This window comes from Ictidomys tridecemlineatus, chromosome 5, assembly GCF_052094955.1.
Source record: "Ictidomys tridecemlineatus isolate mIctTri1 chromosome 5, mIctTri1.hap1, whole genome shotgun sequence".
Classification (NCBI taxonomy): domain Eukaryota; kingdom Metazoa; phylum Chordata; class Mammalia; order Rodentia; family Sciuridae; genus Ictidomys; species Ictidomys tridecemlineatus.
This window is the reverse complement of record NC_135481.1, coordinates 197996159-198017105: the sequence shown is the minus strand read 5'-3', so window position 1 is coordinate 198017105 and position 20947 is coordinate 197996159. Positions and strand designations below refer to the sequence as shown.

General features: G+C 52.5%; 1 long non-coding RNA gene across 1 annotated transcript; it reads right to left on the bottom strand.

Annotated features, from left to right (window-relative positions):
- Window positions 1-5269: 5269 nt before the first annotated feature.
- Window positions 5270-11381, bottom strand: LOC144378213 (uncharacterized). Its single transcript, XR_013439899.1, has 4 exons — window positions 10834-11381; window positions 10556-10733; window positions 10051-10311; window positions 5270-7170 (listed from the first exon to the last, which is right to left on the bottom strand). It is a non-coding gene; the product is annotated as an uncharacterized LOC144378213 (long non-coding RNA).
- Between the last annotated feature and the right edge of the window lie 9566 nt (window positions 11382-20947).

Genomic DNA, 20947 nt, shown 5'->3' with positions numbered 1-20947 from the left:
GACTAACTTGGGGTCAACGCCAGGCGTGGGACTTCAGCATCCACGGGTCTATTTCCAGCCCTGACGTATAACACTGGGAATCTGGGCGGTGGTTGTCTTTGGAGGATGCAGATGTGCAAGCGTGGCAGCCCAGCTGCTGGGGGTGTTCTTTCTGTTGACCAAATTGCAGGACACCCAGGTGTTTACACCTGGGAAAAGACGGTTGCTGTGTACCGGGGGAGAGGGGGCTGTTTTCTTTGTACATATTACCTAACCCTTCAAAAACTCCCCCTTGGGACTTCAGAGTCCCTCCAAACAGGAACATTCTTGACCTGCTCACATGCAACACAAGTAAGCAAGGCCTGTCCCTGCACCGCTCCCAGCCTCAGTCCCCAAGGCTGTCCCTCCTGTGGCTGCCAGGGACCAAGGAGCTCTTCTCCTGAAAGTGCTCCTGTGTGGATTCTTCTGTCTGCCCAAGACAGTGGGGTGGGCCCTTCAGCCATGCTGCCTGCTTTCTGCTCAGTTTTCACCCCGTTGGCCTGTCACACCACCAGTGCTGTGTAGGAGCCTTGGGAAACAGAGGCCAGGAGGGTGGAGGGCCACTGTCTCTGGCCAGGGCCCCTAGCTGACTCACGGGGAGACCTGGCCCCATCCAGCCCTGGGATGAAGGCCCTATGGGGCGGTGTGCAGTCTGGAGCCCACCTGCTCACCCTCGCCTCAACCCGAGCTCTGGCCAGGCTGCTGTCCTCCACCTGCTGTGCCCAGGGCCCTCCCCATCTGGGCAGCTACCTGCGAGCTTCCCAGGGGTAACCCTCCTCTTTTTGAAAACCTGGATTTCCCAGGTGACCCCAAAGGGAGGAGATCCTAGCCCTAGGGGACGTCTCAGGGAATGGTGGAGAGGAAGGAGAGATGGAGAGAGCGGGAGGGAGGGTGCTGGGCCTTGGGAAGAGGGCCAAGGAAGGTGGCTACAGGGGAGGCCTACGGCGTGGGCACTAGACCGGCAAGGCAGCAGCTCTGGGGCTGAGGAGCAAACCCGCTCCATCTCACACAATCCCACAGGGTGACAGGTGCCTCAGGGACAACCCAGACTGTGTGCCCAAGAGGAAAGGACCCTGCATGGGTTGGCCTGGCGCTGGGGAGCAGAACCCACAGGGTGCTCGTGGATCACCCTCCAGGCTGGTGGTCAGTGGCTTGGGGTGGGCTAAATGGGTTAGGAGAAAAGAAAGCAAAAGAAGGTGTCTTCTGCAGCAGGAGCCACGGGGCCCAGGCCAATTTGGCAGAGTGTCCATCTCACCGTCTGGCCGTGAGTGGGGGCTGCAGGCAGTGATGTGGTTGCTGGCATGCCAGGCAGGTGCCCCGTGGTGAGGTGCTGCGTTAGCTGAGGATGTGGGCCCTCGTCCTATCCTGGCCACGCGCACGGTGTCAGCCGTTTCCAGGATGGGGGCGCTCTCTCCTTGCTTCCCTGCCCATCTTATTTTCTCTGTCCTCTGAGGATGGTAGTTATTATTATTTTTATAAATACATTCTCAGTGAAGAGAAAATTAAATATGCATGCATTTTTAAATTAAGTATGCATAACAGGATTCCAAAAAAAATGCTTTAATGGAATCCATCTTTCATGAATATTTCAGTGCTGGGGTGGCCCCGTGCAGACAGCCTAGGCTGCTGGGCACTGGGTGCTGAGGAGGCAGGTCTGAGATGGGCGCTGGGACTGCACATCCACATACACACGTACACTCCTGGGTGTGCCTGTCCCTGAGCAGCAGAGAGGCGGGCATCTGGCGCTCAGGGCCTTACACACCCGGCACTCTGCCAGAAACCTCAGGATTACAAACAACATCGGTCCACTTGAAGGTTTTGGAAAAGTGGACCTCGTCTTCTCAGAGGGCCCGAGTCCCCTTCCTTCTAAAACCACCTGAGCCAGCAACTCCCAGCTCTGGGGCACACGGGGACCACTGGGAGATCTCTAAAGCACACCAGGGCCCGGCTCAGCCCTGGGTTCTGGCTGCACGGTTCTTGGGCAGGGCCTGGACCTCTGCATCTTCCACAGCATCTGCTAAGCAGTGGGAACTCAGGATCAGCACGTGCACCTGTGAAAGTCTCACTAAGAGAAGAGCTCCATTCAGACTGTTTTTCCTAATGCTACCTCAGAAAAACAGCACTTCTGTCAACAAACTACTACTTTTTATTTTTTTAATTTATTTTTAAAAAAATACGTGGCAGCAGAATGCATTACAATTCGCATTACACGTAGAGAGCACAGTTCTTCATACCTCTGGTTGTGTATAAAGTATGTTCACACCAGTTCGTGTCTTCATACGTGTACTCTGGGTAATGATGTCCATCACATTCCACCATCAACAAACGACTTTCTGTGTGGATGGGGAGGTCCCAGCTCCAGTCTGCACAAGGCCACGCTGTTCACAGGGAGGCACAGAGCTCTGCTCCCGCTGTCCTCCAGGGCAATGTCCTGCTAATCCTCACCATGCACACGAAACCCAAGGGACCTAAGGGACTTGGCACAACCAGAATCTGACCAGCAGGGCTCGGGTGGACCTGCTGGGACCTGCGTTTCTCAGCATCTGGGAGGGGACACACCGAGGTGGGACAGCCCCAGGAGCAGCCGTGTGCGGGATGGTCCACCTGGCCTCTCTCCTGCCCTTTCCTCTCTCAGGGCCTTTCTCTTGCCCGTCCGTGTCCTGCACATGCCTCAGCCCTTACTGGAAGACAGAGGGGTGTGGGTCTAGCTTTGCTTCTTGGAGGAGAAGACGTGAGAAGGTGAGGGGGGTTTCGGGGGACCCGCAGGTTCTCCCTGCTCCTGCCAGACGAGCCAGCAGCTCCCTGGCGGGAATTCAGGGACCCCACAGGCAGAGGTCGAAAGGTTTCCACAGTCAGTAATTGAAGGGTTTCAATGGTGGATATTCCAAAGACTTCGATTGTGAGACAAGGAGCCCAGTACATTTCCCCAGGATGCCTTTAAGCTGCATGAACTTTTCTTCTCACCAGATTAAGTGACTATTAATTACGTTTAGTGACCACTGTGCGACAAGACACCTGCTCTCTGGTATCTTCTTTTCCATGAATATGTGTTTCATTTACACACTTTAAAAATGTGCATGTGAACAAACAAGAGTGACTTTTGAAGTTCTTGGAAAAAATTAAAATATTTTTCACTCTAGCCAATGGCAGAAACTTCCCACTCAATACTTGTTCTCCCTTAACTGGAGCAAATGGAGTCAGAGCTGGGTCCAGGCACATAAATATCGTTTTGCTCGATAATGAAGCTGCTTGAAGATAGAGGTAGTGAATCACATTCGATCCTCATTATTCATGGATTCTACATTTGTAAATCTACCTACTCACTAAAATTCACCTGTAACCCCCCAAATCAATACTCAGGCATGGCAGCCTCGTTCACCAGCACACAGAGGGGTGAAGATGGTAGCCGTTGCTGCGTGTGTTACCACCTGAGCACCACTGAGGTGAGGCTCCCACACAGGTGACCAGAGGACGGCCACAGAAGGGGGCCCTGCAGAACTACCAGAGGCCAGCTCTGGGGACAGGACAGGCACCAGCCCCACCTCTGGCACCTGTTGGTGCGATGGCCTTTGGCATGAGCAACTTTTGGACCACATTTCCTTTTTCTGTAAAGAAAATAGAATCCACCAAGATAAGTTGTTTTATGATTTAAGACAAACACTATTCCGCCCCTGTGTGAACTGTCATCGATCCATGACCCCTAGTAGCAGCTGGTTGGCATTCACCGATTGTGCTCCTGGGACTTGAGAGCATGAATAGTGAGAGTCCACTGTGTATTCCTTCCTTTTCAGCATCTCCCAAAGTATGGTCCGCCTGGCCCTGCTGGACTCTAATAAACAAACAGCAGCCCCACAGGACGTGCTGGCCAACCTGGGGACTATACCTGCCTCCGGAGGAGTCAGAGCAGTCCAGCAGGTGAAGGGCTCTGAGAGACCTGTGGGGGACAGCCACTGTTTGTTCATTAGAGTCCAGTAGGGCCAAAGTGGACCATACTGTGGAAAATGCTAAAGGAAGGGTTAAGGTCCTTGGGCCTGGAGGGATGGGGCTATTTGGTCAGCGTTCACCTGCATCCTGCAAGGGACTGGCTGCCTTTGTACTCCCAGCTTCCAAGGCTGATTCATGCACTTTGGTGATTAATATCAGAGGCGGCCAGAAATGGCCTCGGGGAGGTGAATCGCAGGGTACCCAGGAGCAGCAAAGGCCCACATCACAGAGGTGGCTTCAGACAACCCTCCTGAGCAGCAGAATAAGCCAGCTGGCCCGTCCTGCACTGGAGCAGGCCGCGTGACATCAGCACAGCTCAGTCCTCACTGAAAAGGGGCCCATGGCCAACACTGTACCGGCTGCCAGCGAAGGGCTTTGCCCATACCAGAAGCCAGACCGCAGGCCCAGGAGTGAGGATGGTGGCTGGTTACCTTGAGGAGCCCTGTGCCTCCCATGTTGGAGTCTGAACGTTAGAGAAGCAGGCTGAGGCAAGCGTATAGAGCAGGGTTATTTAAAAGGGGTGACAGACTTCTTCCAGGAGGGAGGTGGGGGCCACAGGTGGCATCCTGGTGTCCCAAGACGTGAGGGTGTCCTCCTTTTTATAGGTCCTAGGCCTCCTTTGTTCTCCTGCTCTCTGCCCCTTATCTTTCTCCTTCCTGTACATGACCTGGCCCAGGAGATGCGGGTGGGATGGCCAGATGGGCTGGAGGGGCCAAGGTGGGGTAACACGGGCAGAAAGGGGTGTCATTAACAACTCCCTGTAGGGAGGGACAATCCCTGGGACAGGTGACCTTAGCCACAGGTTGGAGCGGGACAGGTAATCTTGATAAGGGTGGAGGGAGGGCTCCATCCTCTGGACCCCACCTGGCCCATCTGCCTGGGTTTCACCATGGTCCTGAGGAAGCCAGTTGGTCTCTAGTGGCAACAGTTGGAATGAGCTCCCGCTCGCCCAGTCACTGAGTGTAGAGCAGAGAGGGGGGCGGTGAGGAAAGAACCTTGGGGGGACCCAGCCAATCTCCACCTTCTGGAATGTCACCCACTGAGCTGAGCACTGGGTCCCACGTGACCCTTCCTCCAGGCAAAGCCTCAGAGGCAGTGGAGGAGCACTCTGCCACACCCCTGCCCTGGCCTGTGGGACTTGGGATGTGCTCTGGGGAGAGCTCCATTTCCACCAGACAGGAAACCTCCCGAGCAGGAGGCCGGGCATTGCAAGTCTTCATGCCCCAGGAAGGAGCAGGACCATATTCCTGCAGTCAACACCAGGAAATAGATTCTTGTCAGTTCACATTTATTCACCTGAGAAATGACAGGGAATGTTTGCTTGTTTGCGATGGCTTCTTGCTAAGGTGCAGAGGCTGACCTTGAACCTGCCATCCCCCGGCTTCATGCAATGGAGCAGCTGGGACTTCAGGCCTATTTAGAATGAGAACAGGACACCCTGAGAACAGCACAGGACCACATGTGATACATATTTATTCCAGGGTCTTAGAAACCTAGGAACTCAACCCTCAAATCACATCTGCTTGAGAATATGTATTCTTTCTTTTTCTGGTTAATATGCCTTTTCAAACCCTGCTTCCAATTTAGGACAGGAAGATAAGGCTGAGGCACGTTTCAGAGCTGTGCAGGGACCAATCCAACACAGCAGGAAGCTCATAATCGTGCAGGTCTGGCTGAGTGGGGTCAACACAGACCCAGGCTCCCAGGTGCGCCCCGCGACTGAGCTCTCGAGTCAGGCTGGACACTCCTCCACCTGCCCTCCAAGCAGACTCTGAAAGTCGGGTCAGGTCACCACTAGTTCATTAGTACAAGGAGAATTTCTGAAGACTGGGGGTTCAGGGATGAAATAAACTCCCAGGGGTCTATGTGCAGTGCAGACACTGATTTCTCAAGAACTCCAATCAGAGGAAAGCAATTCTGTGTCCCTGAATGTCCAGACATCTCATGTGCAGCCACTCAGTGACATCAGCCTTGGGGACATCAAGGTGAGCTGCAGTTCTCCACAGCTGCCTGCGGCCCGCCTCCTCCACCTCCTCATTTCCATCCGGAGGGAACCTTAGAAGAGGAGCCCTCCTGTGTGCTTCCTCCAGCCCCAGATTCAGCAGGCTTGGTGGCTGCGTCCTTAGACTCCTGCCCAGCTGGGGGAGTGGCCTGTGTTCACAGTCCCAGCACCTTCACTCGGTGTGTCATTGTGGGACAGAGTGCCACACAGACTGGGAAAACTGTAGAGGTGAGAGGGCTCGTCCCACGGCCTCTCAGGATGCCCCTTGCTTGGTAGGGAACAACGGGGAATGTGGTCATAGGCATCCACAGAAGCTCCTAGGGCTGTGGCCAGACCCCAGGCTGTGGAGAGGGACAGCTGGGCTGCTGCTAGTGCACAGGTGGCCTTGTCTCTTTCCTCCTTCCGTGGGCACTGAGTTGATGGGGATCTTTCTGTGCAGGGGAAGTCATGCCCTGATTGAATATGATGATCTTGCATGAGGAGGGGACCTAGCGGAGTCTGGACTCTCCCTCCATGCACATGTAGTGTGCTCTCTAGGATGTCCTGGTTGGTCACCTTGAACTCCCTTGAACATTTGGCAACCATAATGCCATCATGCACTCAACTGGTGCTCAAATAGCACAGAGATTGATTTCTCAGGAGCTCGTGGTGGTGACGATGAGGCTGGAGGTGCCTTCTGATGACACCTTCCCTCCAGGCTTGCCGTAATCTAGGACTTCCATGGAAAATGCACTCTTTCACCTGTGGCCCGTTCTGACATTTGACCTGCTCACCTGTGCGTCCCCCTCTAGAGAGACAAGCAGATCTCCTCCTGGTCTCCTGTCTGCGAGGCTGATGGATCTATGTCACAGCTGAAGCGGTGGACGGCCCAGCGGCTACTGGGCTCTGTGCCCCAGCTGGTTGGGCTGACGAGGTCCACAAAGAATCCCATGTAATGACAAGAGCCACTCCTTGAATGGAGAGATCCTCTAGTGCAGTGTCACACACAGTGCTTCCCCCTGGAGTCCCTTGGGTAGGAGGAGAAGCCCTGGCACTCGGGGGGTAGCTCCAGAAATGCCTCTTCTTGGAACGAAAGAGAACTGTTCCACGTGCCTGAATGTCTACTCCAGTTAGACGCAGCAGGACTCATTTAGCATGTGCTGGGGACAAGCTTGTTGCCAGAGAACCTGGGAGACAAATGCAAAAAAGCAAGAGTGACGGCACCTGGTGTAAGTACCGCAGGTCACCGCACCACCACTGTGTGACTGCCTCCTTCCCTGCCGCGTAGGAATGAGGAGATTAAGGGCACAGTGCACGCAGTCCGATGCCTAATGTGTAGTATAGGTCAATAAACTGTATTTAATAGGGAATGAAGTTTCTGTCCATCTGATAGCCTGTCATGCAAACATTGCTGAACTTAATTGCACAAAATTGCAGGTGTATGTTTGGAATAATCTGATTTAAAATGTAAGTTATGTGATGGTTACAGGTAAAACTGTGGGCCTCTGAAAGAAGACCTAAAGGAGCCGGCAATAATCCCACAGAGCAGGGATCTGCAAACTACAGCCTAGACCAGAAAGTGCATCGTGTCTGTTTGTGTCAATAAAGTTTTATTGGCACAGAGCCATGGCGTTCTTATCATGTTTTTCGACTGCTTTTGTGTTCACTGCTGCATGGAATCTTCTCACCACACTGCACTCAAAACCCAAAGTCTTCACTTTGCTGGCTTCTGCTAGGGCACAGCTGAGACTACTGTGCATGAGGTTGGGTCACTGCCACCTGGAAAATGAGCCCTGCCCGCCACACCGCTGGATAGAGATGTGCACTTGGGTTTACAGAAGTGGGAGCCCCATCGTGCTCATCGCAGGTGGTGACATGCCATGGATCTGATCCTGTGACGGGCCGATGCACTCAGGACACTTCTGGATGAGCAGCCGAGGGTTTATTCACTTAACGATGGTCAGCGCATCTGTTCATCAGTCTCGTGGCCCCTGATGTGTGAGCCCCTGGGAAGCACTGAGTCCTTGAGACACAGCATGCAAGTAACTAAGACTGCCCTTCCACAGAACTAGGAACTCACATTTCCTAAGGGTGAAAGCCACAAATGTGCACCTCGGGTGCCAGAAGCACAGATGAGCATGTGCTGGCTTAGGGGAAATAAACCAGGGACCGTGTCTCAGATCACGGAGGCTCCATTTAAGGACCGTCCACACAGAAGTGACGCTTGAGGAGCGTGAGCAGATGTGCAGGCCGGGAGCATGGAGCAGGGTCTCTGAGTCACCATGGCAGCTGCACCAGACAGAATGGACAGACTCAGGTGCCTGCGCAGGCCCCGTGAGCACACAGGTCCCCTGGTGCGAGGAGAGGTAGTGTCTGTGAGAAAGTCCCACCCGCAGACCCAGGCACACAGGGCCTTTCTAAGACAAAGGGTGTAAGAAGGGGTTTGTCCCCATCCCAGACTAGCACACACACAGGAGCCACAGCTGGCCACCCAGGAGAGGGGCGGGAACATGGAGAGACCCTTCTGGAGACACAGGTGCCCAGGGAAGTCCCAAAGCCTAGGGTAGCCGAGAATCACTAAGAACATCTCCAGCACCCCATCCCACCTAAAGCACACGGGAACTCGGAGTGATGAGGCTGGTAGCCATGGCAACAACAAGACCCAGAGCCACTGGTTGCTGGCTGGGCCCAGTCCCCACCCACTGCCAGGGGGGTTGCCCACACAGAGACACCAGAGCCACTGAAGCCCGTCTGCCCTGTCCCACCCTGGACAGACAAGTCACCAACATGTACAAACCAAGAGCAACACAGGCAGAAACACTGCCGAACAGCAGAGGTGACCCACAGACACGACTCGGGATGGCTCAGGTGTTGGAATAACAGAGAGTTAACCCATCGTGATGAATGTGTCCAAGCCTCTCCTGGAAGGGAACAGCACACAGGGACACACGGGGTACTTCTGGAGGGAGACTGGGAGTAAAAATCAGGGTGACGGAGCTAAAGAACTCCCTGGGCAGACTCAACACGCATCCGGGGGAAATCAGTGCATTCAGAAGGTCAATTGCCTGAGAGAAATTCAGAGATGAGAACCAATCAGCAGAGCAGCCCAGAGACGTGGGAAGACGGAAGACCACAGAGGAGTAACTGAGTCCCAGAAGGGACGTCAGGACGTGCACGAGACACACAGGAGAGGCCGTGACCGGCACCTTCCAAATGTCACTAGGGGCACAGGCCACAGACCCAAGAAGTCCAGAGAACCAGCCACGAGAGACTCACGTTTCAGAAACCTGAGAATCACCTAGACATGTCCTCCTCCCGCCACCGGAGACCAAAGGTAAGTAGAAAACCTCGAAGGGACTCAAAGGACAGAGACACTGGGGTAGAGGAAGGAAAGGTAGACGCCGAAACAGAAGATTCTCATCAGAAACTGCGCCAGACGGCGAGAAAGAAGCCCTAAAAATCTGGAAAAAACTTTGTCAGGACAGACTTGACACTGAGTGTATGAGTCACAAAGGAAAATGCTTCTGTTTCTCAAACAACACCAGAACCAGAGAACGCACCACCAGCTACCTACCTTCCTGGAATAAGCGGGCCAGGCCGCTCCTGGGACAAGACGAGGGAGGGCAGAAACCTGCTCCGCGGGGTTCTCAGTCCTGCCAGTCGGAGGCGACAACTGTAGCAGGGCTAAGAGCTTGTGAAAGTGACATGTGTGACATCGGTAACAGAGGACGGAGGGGCGCTGGGGCCAAGCAGGGCGGAGGCCCTGCAGGAAGTGAAGCAGTTTGGTGTGAGCAGAAGGTGCACTGCCCTCAGGGAACACTGTCTCCTGACACCCAGGGCCACCCAGGAGCCTCTGCAGAAGTCACAGGAGAGGGCCGTGGTGTCGCCCTGTGTCCTCGTCCTCATCGCCTTGCTCTTCGGGGCCTGCCCTCCTTGCAGGGAGCCCTGCTGGGCTCTGCGTTGCCCTTTTTGATTTCTCCCCACTTGCAGACCACCATGCCTTCCTCTGGAGCCTCCCCGCCTCCTGACAGGCCCGGCTCCTCCTTCTAATTCAGACCTGTACTCACCTTCGACCAGGAGGGAGGTCTCCCCACGCCGCACCCTCTGAAAGGTCATCTCCTGCCCCAGTACTCGGTTTTCCCAACTCCCTGAAGTGACCATGTCTGCTGTCCACCACTGGGATGCAGGGTCCAAAGACAGGTGCGTCTGGCCCCCCTCTGACCCCAGAGCTGAGAGGAGAGCAGGCGGAGGCACGCCCTGCTAGAGTGCTCCCAGCGTCTTGACAGGTGAGTGGCACACAAGGTGACGAGAGGAGGTTCCAGGCAGGACTGCAACAGAAATACGTGTGGTGAAGTTTGTGGAAAGGGAGGGAACTAAGGGTGAATTTTGCGTTTGACCTTGGAAGATAAACAGAAGTTGCTGCAGTCCAGCTGGGCACAATAACCGGGAGGTGACAAGCAACTTGAAGGTGGAAGCGGAAACTGCTTTATGGCGGGGAAACTCAGTGGGAACTGAGCGGGAACCCAAGGTAGCAGGAGCCGCCTTATTGCAAAACAGCAGAGGTATATATACCTGACTGGTTACACACAGCTTGACTCAGTTAGCATCCTTCAGTTATGGCCATCAGCCAATAAGGAATCCCCACCATCTTAATGGCTCCGTGGCGTTGCCTCACAAACCACTCCTCCTGGCCAACTGCCCGGCGCCATCTTGACTTGATTTGCGGTCCCCAACAAGAAGTTTGCTGTAACTGAAATGAAAACAGGAATATATTTCAGGCTAATAAATAAAGTCAGGGAGACAGGGAATGAAACGGCATGCAAGGGGATTCAGGCCCCTGGTCGCAGTACCTGCATCCCACCCGGGAGGAGTCGGGGCTCCTCTCTTGTTGATTTCCGCGTCGTCCTAGGGGTGCTGGGAGTCAGAAAGGCCTTTGACCTTGGATATAGCCTGGCGGGTCTCCTGTTCAGAGGTCGTGAGAGTCGCAGCAGAAGGACATGATGAGCACGGTGGGGGCTGAGCCAGCGTGAGGGAGGGCGTGTGCCGGGGGAGCGGGGGAGCGGAGGCAGAGGCACAGGAACGCCACAGCTTGACTCAGGAGAGGTGGCGGAGCAGGGAAGTGCCGGAGCAGGGAAGTGCCGGGGGTTCCCGAAGGGCAGGCGGGGAAGACTGGCGGCACAGAACTTCCAGGCAGGAAGGAGAACTGTGCTTGCGGGCCCAGGAGCCCCAGCCTCCCCTGGGAAGGCCGGGGCAGTTGGAGGGCAGCTGGGCAGCTCAGGAGACTCCACATGGGCTTCCCCAGCCCCAGGCTTGAGGACCAGGAGGGAGTGGCCCAGGAGAGTCCAGAGGAGAAGAGAACAGCGTTGCCCTTTTTGATTTCTCCTGAGTTGGAAGTGACTGGTTCTCTTCTCCCCCCACCCCCTATCCCCCCTTTAATCTGTCGTTCCTTGCTTCCTAAATAAGCACGGCATAAGAATGTACGCAGAAGGTCCCGGGAGCCAGACCTCCCCCCCCCACTCCCCCCAAGCAGAGCGGCTTCTCTCCACCCACGGTTCCTCCCTGCAGGCTGCCAGGGCACCCCTTCCTCTGACACGCTGCTCCGTGGTGTGTGATGCACTGGCTTTTCTCCAGTGGGTGCTCAGTCAATGTTAGATGGTAATGATCATATGCACATCCAAACAGCACCACTCTACATCCACCAGCTATTGAGTTCCATAATGTCAAAGTTTTAGAATAAAAAACAAAGAGAACTTCCTCTCTTTTATATTAGAGTGTATTATAGCATTGGATCAGAATCACAGGTTTCAAACTAGATAATAAAAGCAATTTCCTATGATGAAGGCAAGGAAGAAAATAGCATTTATTGAACACTTCTCATTGAGCTCACATAGATAAACACCCTGAAATGGATATGGAGACATAGAGCACACACCACAGCGTCCGGTGATCATCCCTAAATGGGAGATTGTAAGTGCTTATCCCACTCATTTGACAAACTGCTCATTGGTAAACCTTCTTTAAAACTTTTTAACAAATAAAGCTTTGTTGTTTAAAATACTTTGTTTTCTTGTTTTTTTGGTTTTGTTTTTTTTTTTTTTTTGGTACTGGGGATTGAACCCGGGGTGTGCTCTACCACTGAGCTACGTCTCCAGCCCTTTTTGTTTTTTGTTTTGCGACTAAGTTGCTGAGGCTGGCCTTGAGCTTGCCGTCCTCCTGCTTCAGCCTCCCACAGCTGGACACATGTGTAACACCGTGTTTAAAATCAGTCCGTCAGTCCATCCATCAACCAATCAATTGACCATCTTTCTATCAACCTGTCATCTATCCATCTATCATCCTGTCTGCCATTTTCCATCTACCTGTCTACCCTCCCTCACCAGAGGCTCTCTAATTGGATTCTTCGCCAGCCTCTTCCACATCAGAATTTGTCCCTGGACCGTGAGGGAGCTACCCCACCACTCCTCCTCTTCTGCCGCTTTGGGTGTGGCTTTGGGTCTCCCTTCTCCTTCTGGAACTTTCCGTTGGTGGAGTGCTTTGCCTTGGAGAACATCTGACACAAACCCTGAGCTGTTTTTCTTTCCCTCATTTCTGTAACTTCTCTGTTATGAGTGTGACATAACAAGAGCACAGATGCCCAACATGTGTCCCAGGGACGGGTCACTAGATGACTCGCAGGCTCCATGGCCAGATGAGGGAACTGGGCATTCTGCACCCCGCCGCGCCTGCCACCCCTCCCCTCCTTCTCCGCAGCCCAGGGGAGTTTGCCCTTCCACCTGTTACCATAACCCTGTCTTCCTGTTCCTACAAGTTCCGTCAAACAAACCTAGGACTATCAGGCTCGCTGTGTGAGTGCGAGGTAAGGCCCGCCCACTCTTCTGTGTACCTGAGATTCACCAGGTGTTCTTCTTGGGCTGAAGCTGGTCCGTCCTTACTTCCTGTGTGAGAGACGGGTGCTGAGAAGCAGTGGAGTGGGTGGCCACAGTGCTGGTGTGGTGCCAGAGGCCAAGATTTCACCCAGGGCGACTGCTCCCTTCGGTTCAGCGTGCTGGACTCTCTGGCCCCACATCCGGGCCTGTGCCTGGATTTGCTCCCCTCAGCCATTCCTCTGGGCCTGGGAGCTGACTCACGTGGGTGGCGTGGCGTTTCCTTGACCGCCAGTGACGTTCAGGTAGTCTCATCACCACCAGTTTAGTCAGATTTTTTGCTGCTAAGACTAAAGGACCCGACCAAAACAACTATGGGGAGGAACACTTGATTTGAGGGCCCAGGGTTTCGGAGGCCTTAGTCCATAGAAGGCTGGCTCCATTTCTCAGGGCTCGAGGTGCGGCTGAACATCATGGCAGAGTGTGGGGCAAAGGGAAGCAGCTCACCTGGTGATCAGGACGCAGAGAGAGACTCTACGCTCCAGATACAAATAGATGCCCAAAGCCAGGCCCCCATAACCACCTCCTCCCAACCCACCACTTCAGTTACCACTCAGTTAATTCCTCCCAGGGTTGAAATTACTGACTAGGTTAAGACCCAACTCTGACAACCCCATCATTTCTCCTCTGAATCTTCTTCTTACATTTCCTTACACATGAGCTTTTGGGGGACACCTCATGACACCCCCTGACCGTCTTCCGGCAGAGGGCCAGCCCACCTTCTGCCTGGCCTTCTACTGCTGATGTGAGGGGCCCTTGTGCATCCTAGACAGGCACTTTTCACAGGTTAGGTGCCTCATAACTATCTTTACCCCCTGGCGGCCTTTCTCATTTAGTAGTGTCTTTGAGAGAAAGGAGTGCTTGGTTTCAACTACACAAATGTAGAAATATATTTTTTTCATTCTGATTTGTGCTTTGGAGTACTCTGGGCTTTAAGACAGTGTTTTCCCGACTCCTGAGGTCATGAAGTCACCCTGTGCACCCTTTGAACCTTTCCTCGTCCGTCCTTCACACTGGTTTAGGTCTGTAGCTCAGCTGGACGAGTGTTGGTGTTATGTGGACACCTGGTGTCCTTTCTGTCCCTCTGGACACATAACTGACGGACCATAGTCCATGTGAGAAGTCTTCTCCACAGCTCTCCCAGGCTCCCAGGACCTGGAGTCTCCTGTGGACCTGCACGGGGCCTTCTCTGGGCTCCTGATCCCCCAGTGACCTCTTATCCTCCAGAAGTTCCACCTTCCTATATTAACTCTGCTCTCCTCCTTCTGTTTCCCGACACCCTTGAGCAGTGGCCGCCCGTTACGACAGTCGGACTGGCGCCCTAGAACTCCAACTGCATTATCACGCCGTTTTGGAGTCTGATTCTACTGACCGTCTTTTCTCCCGGTTGGGGGCCACCGTGTAGGTATGTGGTCATGTCTAGTTAGTTTGCACTGTAGAGTCAGGTGTCCATGGACAGCACATGAGTCCTAGGGGATGTTAGCAGGCACCATTGGCTGTTTTCATGAATGAAGGACGGTGTGCGTCACTGTCAAGTTAATGGTAGAAACCTGGGGATTTCACAGTGGACCATGAATGGAAATGAGCCGCAGGTGCAGGAGAGGCATGAGCCAGATGGGCCCCCCGCTGCCCAGGCTCCCTGCCGGAAGCCGTTGGCGCCCAGCACAGGAGGGGGACCAGAGTGACCTGGGGACATGCTGAGCTGAGACAGATTCATGCAGAATTTGAGGGGCAGAAAAGAGCTCCAGAAATCAGCCCAGGGGTTCCCTCGAGTCTTTGTCTGAGGCCAAAACGGGCATATGTGGAGTGAAATGCACCTGTGAGGAGGGCTGGTCCTTGGTGAGACGCGCTGCTCTGAGAGACGCCAGCAGGGAGTGGCGTCGCCCTCCTGGTCGGCCGGCCCCTCCTCAGCATTTCCAGCTCCTGATTTTTCTCCGACCTCCCTTTGGGCAGCTCTGCCATCTGAACGGGGACTTGGGTATTTCCTCCAGAGCTGGCGTGATGGGCGGAATTGTTCAGGTCACATCCGTCTGAACACGTGCTTCTTTCCTCTCCCTCACCAGGGCTCTATTGTGCTGGGCAGATTTTAGGCTTGCCAGCCATTTCGCTTCAGCCCCATCGTGTGTATTTAACCTGTTTTTGGCGTGCGTCTCTTCTGCTGAGAGTTGTCAATTCCAGTCAACATTGCTCTTTTGAAGGAATCTGGCTCCTTTCCTCTGGCATTTTTTGAGAATGTTTAAAATCCCTTTGCCTTTGGTTTTCAGAAGATTTACTACCGTGTACTTTGGTGCATATTTTTGTTTGTTTACTATGTTTGGTTTGTGAAGATTCTAGATTTGTGACTTTTGTCTTTTATGAGCTTTGGAAAGCGCTCTGCAGCACAATGCCATTCCTGTCTATTTCCTCCCCCGCCCTCTCTTCTCTCTGCATCCAGCACACTTGTGTGCCTCGAGCCCCAAGGCCCCCTGTGCCCTCTTTTGCATTTTCTGTAATTCTTGCTCCGTGATTCACTCTTGATATTGACCTCTGATCTTTCATGGACTCCACTAATTATTCTGCATCTAGTTTACGTTAGATGCATTGCTGGATTTCTACATGCTTGTTGACATAGTTTTACATTTTGCAATAGCAAATTGATTCCTTTTCCAAATATTTTCCGAGTTCCTTTGTAGACATTCCCCACAGCTTCTGCTTCCTTGGAATTAATGGTAGTTGCAGGTTTCATTGTTTTTTTTGTTTTCTTTAGAATTTCTGGATGTTGAGTCTCTGTGTTTTCTCCTTGTCATTTTGCCACCTCATGTGCCTGGTTCTTCTGCACAAGGAGCCAGACACTCTGTTTTCACAGTTGTAGAAACGGCTCGGAGCCCGGCGAGTGCTCTCTCTGTTCGCAGCAGCAATCTGGGTTCACCTCCACCCAGAGTCCACGGCCGAGACAGCTGGAAGCTGAGCTGCAGGCCCGTGACAGCTCACTCTGATGCCACAGAGGACCATCCTGCAGAGTCACTTGCCTTCCCTGCTTCCCAGGCATCCTTCACTACCTCATTGACTTCCTACTGTATTCTTGCAGAATTTTAAATGTGTACATGATTGTTCTTGCTGTGTGCTTCTCAGGGCTGGTCTGATTAGCCTAGCCCACCATTTTAGAGATACTTTATTTATTAAGCAAGTGTTTGTTGATACTTCCTATGTCCCAGAGCCTGGGTACATGTTAAGGGAACTTGTAGCAAATGCCCAGAAGAAATCCCTGGGGAGGGGACCAAAAGGGCACGGGAGCCAGAAGGTCAATGCCCCTTCTTGCCTCCCCTGCATCTGGCCTGCACAAGGGCCAGGATCACCATGTTCTGTGCCATGCTGATGAGCTGAGCCCATGGTCTAATTGTGGCAAGAGGACAGGAGGGGAGATGGGGAAAGAACTCATTCAAGAGCCATTTAAACTTTAAACACTGTTCGTGGTCACAGAAGCCTCGTAGTGTTCCAAAGCTACACCACCGCCTCGGAGCGCCATCCCGTGTGTTTGTACTGGGGCTTCAAAGGCCCAGCAGCTCTAATTCTTTGATCTGTGACCAACTACTCAGTGGTGGCTTTTTGTTAACTCAAATCTAAATGCAATGAGGAAAGGAACAGGCTGGCTGTTTAATCAAACACTTCCACTATCAACTCACAACAAGTGAGTTCAAGCTACTACGGCATGAGCCTGAGCATTGGAGCAGGACCAAGTGAGTTAACACTCAGCCCAGGAGCTCGACTGGGAAACAAGTCGGGTCACCAAAGCTGGAGGGCAGGCCTCCCAAGGCTGTGCTGGTGGGGGGTGCCAGTGGGTTTGCTGGGAGACTGTGTCTTGCCAGAGCCTGGGCAGTGCTGCCAGGGCCATGCAGGGCTGCTGCCTGGGCGGGGGTGGCTCCCGGGTAAAGGCAGCACACCGCTAACTAGAGAGGAGGGCTTTTCATCCGCCCTAGACGCGGTAACTGGACATATCCATGGAGGCGGAGTGGAGTGAACACAGGTGCCCACAGTACTGCTAGGGAGAGCTTCCTGCTCCTCCAAGCTGCCAGCGTGCCTTTTGACAGGGTCAGCGCTCCCTAGAGGAAGGTGGCCGGGATGGGCAGGAGCAAGCCCCAGGGAGAGCAGGCTACCTGCTCAGATGGCCCCTCCTAGTCCTTCCTGAAGTGCATCGTCCCTCTCAAATGGAGCTTACCCACCGAAGGGGGGGGGGGCAGAAGCCCTAGAAACAGGATCAGCTTCCGACTGGAGGGCAGCGGGACCGGTTCTTAAGGCCCTCACCATGGGAAATCCATCTGCCTGAGTCCTCTGGGGCTGCCGTGGTAAAGAACCTCTCTCTGAGACCTTTAACCAACAGAAACCTCTCCTGAGTTTGAGAGGCCAGTGGAGTCCCCAGACTAGCTGCCACCCAGCTTGATCCTGGGAAGGGCAGTGCCAGGCCCCTCTCCTCAGCTGGTAGACACCATCTTCTCCTTGAGTCCAATAGAGAAATGAACACGGAAATGCCGGGAAATCACAGAAGATGGACCTCTCGCATCTAACCACGAGAAGTGGTGCTCCATGCCAAGGGAGAAATACCCTTTCTCCTCGGGTCACATTAACAAAGATCTGACAATGGGTACTGCACAGGCATGTGAGGAAGATTCCTTTTACATATCCAGGGGGAGTTTACATGGAAATGACTTTTACACTGGACAATTTGGTTAGATGTATCAAAATTACAACTATATAAAACCCTTTGACTCCGACTTTTCACTCCCAGAGAGGTGCGCTAGCTCAGCCCTGCACTTGCACCGTGTGGAATGTACAAGGTTATTTGTTGCAACATCGTGCACTTTAGCAAAATATTGGACACAAAGTAGAGGTGAATCAACAGAGCTGCTGCCATGGAAACTTCAGCTCTTAGAAGAAATGAGGCCTCGCCAGGTATGATAAGGAACAAGCTCCGATACACACTATTCGGGAAGAGCGCAGGGTCAGCTGGTGCTGATGCGTGCTATCATTGGATGAGTTAATGTTTTCAAATGCTATCATTTGTGATAAAGTGTAGACCCAATGTATATTTTTTAATGTTTCCCAGCACATATGCTGAAATCTGCTAATCTGGAAAGAATATAAGAAAAATACCTCAGAGCCCATGAGACAGAACCAATAAAAGACAATCCACGCCCTGTCTTGCATTTCAAGCCACACTGTGCTCTGGTAAGGAACACTGAAGCCCACGGGACAAAGTGTTCTATTTGTTCACAGGGTAGGTACAGGGCTCATCTATTATAATCTGAACTTTTATGCTTATTTAAAATGTTTCATAATTAAAGTTTAAAAATAAAAATTCACGTCTTTTTTCCTACTAAGTTTTCTAAGTAAATGAAGCTCACACGTTCTCTGGTACATCTACTTCACTCAGCACCTTCTTAACCACAAGGAAAAGAAACGCTATTCAAATCAGCTGTAGTAAAGCACGGGACTCTCAGGGGGCTCAGACTCCCGGGAAGTCCAGAGAGCTGCCTTCAAGTGTGTTTGGATCTAGGGGCCAGGAGAGGCGGGTCCCTCTCCGCTGGGTCTGTGTACATCTTGCAGCTGCGTCATTCCTGGACTGTACCCGGCCTCTGCCCTTGTTGTGGTGAGGATGGGCCTGGAGGCTCAGGCAGGCATCCCCAGGGTTGACGTAGAGTAACAGAGTATAACTCTTTCCCAGTAGCCTGCAAAAAATACCTGGGTTCCCTTGACCAGCAACCACCCTGTCCAGTCACTGCAAGTTGGAAAGGCCAGTACCAGCAATGCCAGTGTAGGGTTGGACTTGTGGCTGCCTCCTCCCTCACCCAGAGATGGTGACGGGGGTGTCAGTAAGGACGCTGAGATCCCGTCTCCTGAGAGGGTGACGTAGTGGGTCAGACAGTGGCAGGGGTCCACTGGGCACTCCCAGCTCTCAGGGAGAAGGGTGCAGAAGCACTAGGCTGAGAATGTGCCCACCAGAGGGCGGCCCAGACTCCGGCAGGTCCTTCCCACGCCCCGGGGGATGGATGTCCAGGGCGGGTGGGCAGGCATGGTGTTTAATCTATCGCCTATTTCCTGTTGTCCCCACCTGACCACCTCTGCTGCCTTTCTTTCTTTTAATTAAGGTAACGATTTTGCAGAGACGATGTCAGATACCTTATAGATTGCCCCACATTCTGGCATGAGGATGGCCACCACTGGGACAAGCAAGCCCGTAACCCTGGATTCCCTAAGCCAACAGTAACGACCAACGCTTTGATTTACTTTAGGTTCCATGTTTTCTTGAACAAGACCACACCACAGGTGATGTTGTTTACCCCCTTCTGGCTTTCACCAGGAAGCATCAACTAGTGGACGGCTCCACAGATGGCCACTGGCTGACCTCACAGTACATACTTACCATCCCCTTCGCAGACAGCAGGGAAGCCCAGCGGCCCTCTCTGCTGCTTGAAGCCCTTGTTGGTGATCCCCACTTGGAGAGGGTGAAGGGAGAGGGTGAAGGGGTGACTCCCTAAACCTCGCACTCTGTCCTCATTTAACTCTTGCTACTTTCTCCAAACAGGAGTTGTCCTTGTTAACTGAGGATAGACGTGTTCTGGGCACATGACCCACTTTCAGGGTAAGGAACGGTTGTGGGGTCACTTTAGCGGTGGGTAGTGACAGGGCTCTGCCTTTCTCCTGGTCACAGTGGGGATTCTACACTAGACCATGCCCAAATGGAGCAGGGCTCAGGGGTCACTTAGCAATCAGTATGCACACAGGGTCAGGCAACATCCTCTGCCCCCCTGGAGGGGAGGGACCTCAGAGTGTCCCCATCAGAACTGCCCCTTGAGTGAAAGGGTCACTCCTAGCACCCTGGCCTCCAGGGGAGCTGATGCCCTCACAGCACCCTGCAGCCACATTCAGACCCCTTCCCCAGGAAGACCTGGCCAGACCTCGCCTCCCACGGCACCGTGGGCTTCCTAATTGGTGTTTGCTCTGCTTTGTGTACATTTTAATATTATTGAGGGCTCATGTGTTTTATCTTTTATATTTCACAATAAGAAGCATTTTTGTTGCTTGTTTTTTGGAGGATGCTGGAATTATCCCACATTTAGCGAATGGAATTGCCTTTGACATACCTTTGCATGCTTTTGAGCCCTGTCTTTCTTAGTGGAAATGGATTTAGGAACCAAGTCCCGGCTTGTGTGCTGTTGACCCTGCTGGGTCATGCCTTCCAAAGCCTCTTGGTGGATAGTGTGTGCCAGTATACGTGTGTACACCTGTGTGTGCATGTGTGCATGTGTTGTGTGCATGTGTGTGTGTGTACATACTTTAAAACATGACTTGTTATTCCTATCTCCAATTCAAATCTATCAAGGCATAATTTATTTTCTTACCTTTTTTTGATGTAATATGTATACATATTTGTATATATTTGCACTAACTCCAAACTAGCTATTTATTCTAAAAGATACATTAGATGGTGTCAAAATTATGATACTCAATTTACTGCTAACAATAAAGCCTCGGAGTGAATTTTAAGATTTCTCTGTAGCTCTTTTATCCTTTGAACATAACCACCAAGGATTTCGTCAGGTTGCCATTTTCAAAGATTTCTTGGAATAATTCTTCCCTGTGTTATTATGTTACCACTTTGATATAAAATTAGGTCCATTTGTTCCAGCTTGTTTTCAGTTTGGGGGTTTGATATTTCTTCCCTTTGAAATTTGTATTTTTGAACACGTGAAGTGTCTGTAGGTTTCACACATCCACAATTCTAACTCTGACATCATTCCCTCTGGGATTCTTTTTTTTTTCCCCCTTAGGTTTGGGGCTTTTAAAATTAGCACATTTACACATTCCTTATGTACAGAGGAATTTCTTATGGGCACGTGGTCTTTATTGTGTGTGTAGGAGTATAAAGGCATTTCCACAAATGTGACTTTTAAAACATCACATTTTGGAGATGTCCCCTGAACACCATGACGTGGGAACGCTGTAGACACTCAGTGCGACGAGGGTTCAAGTTGACAAGGGCCAGCTAGTGGTACTCAGGCCCCGG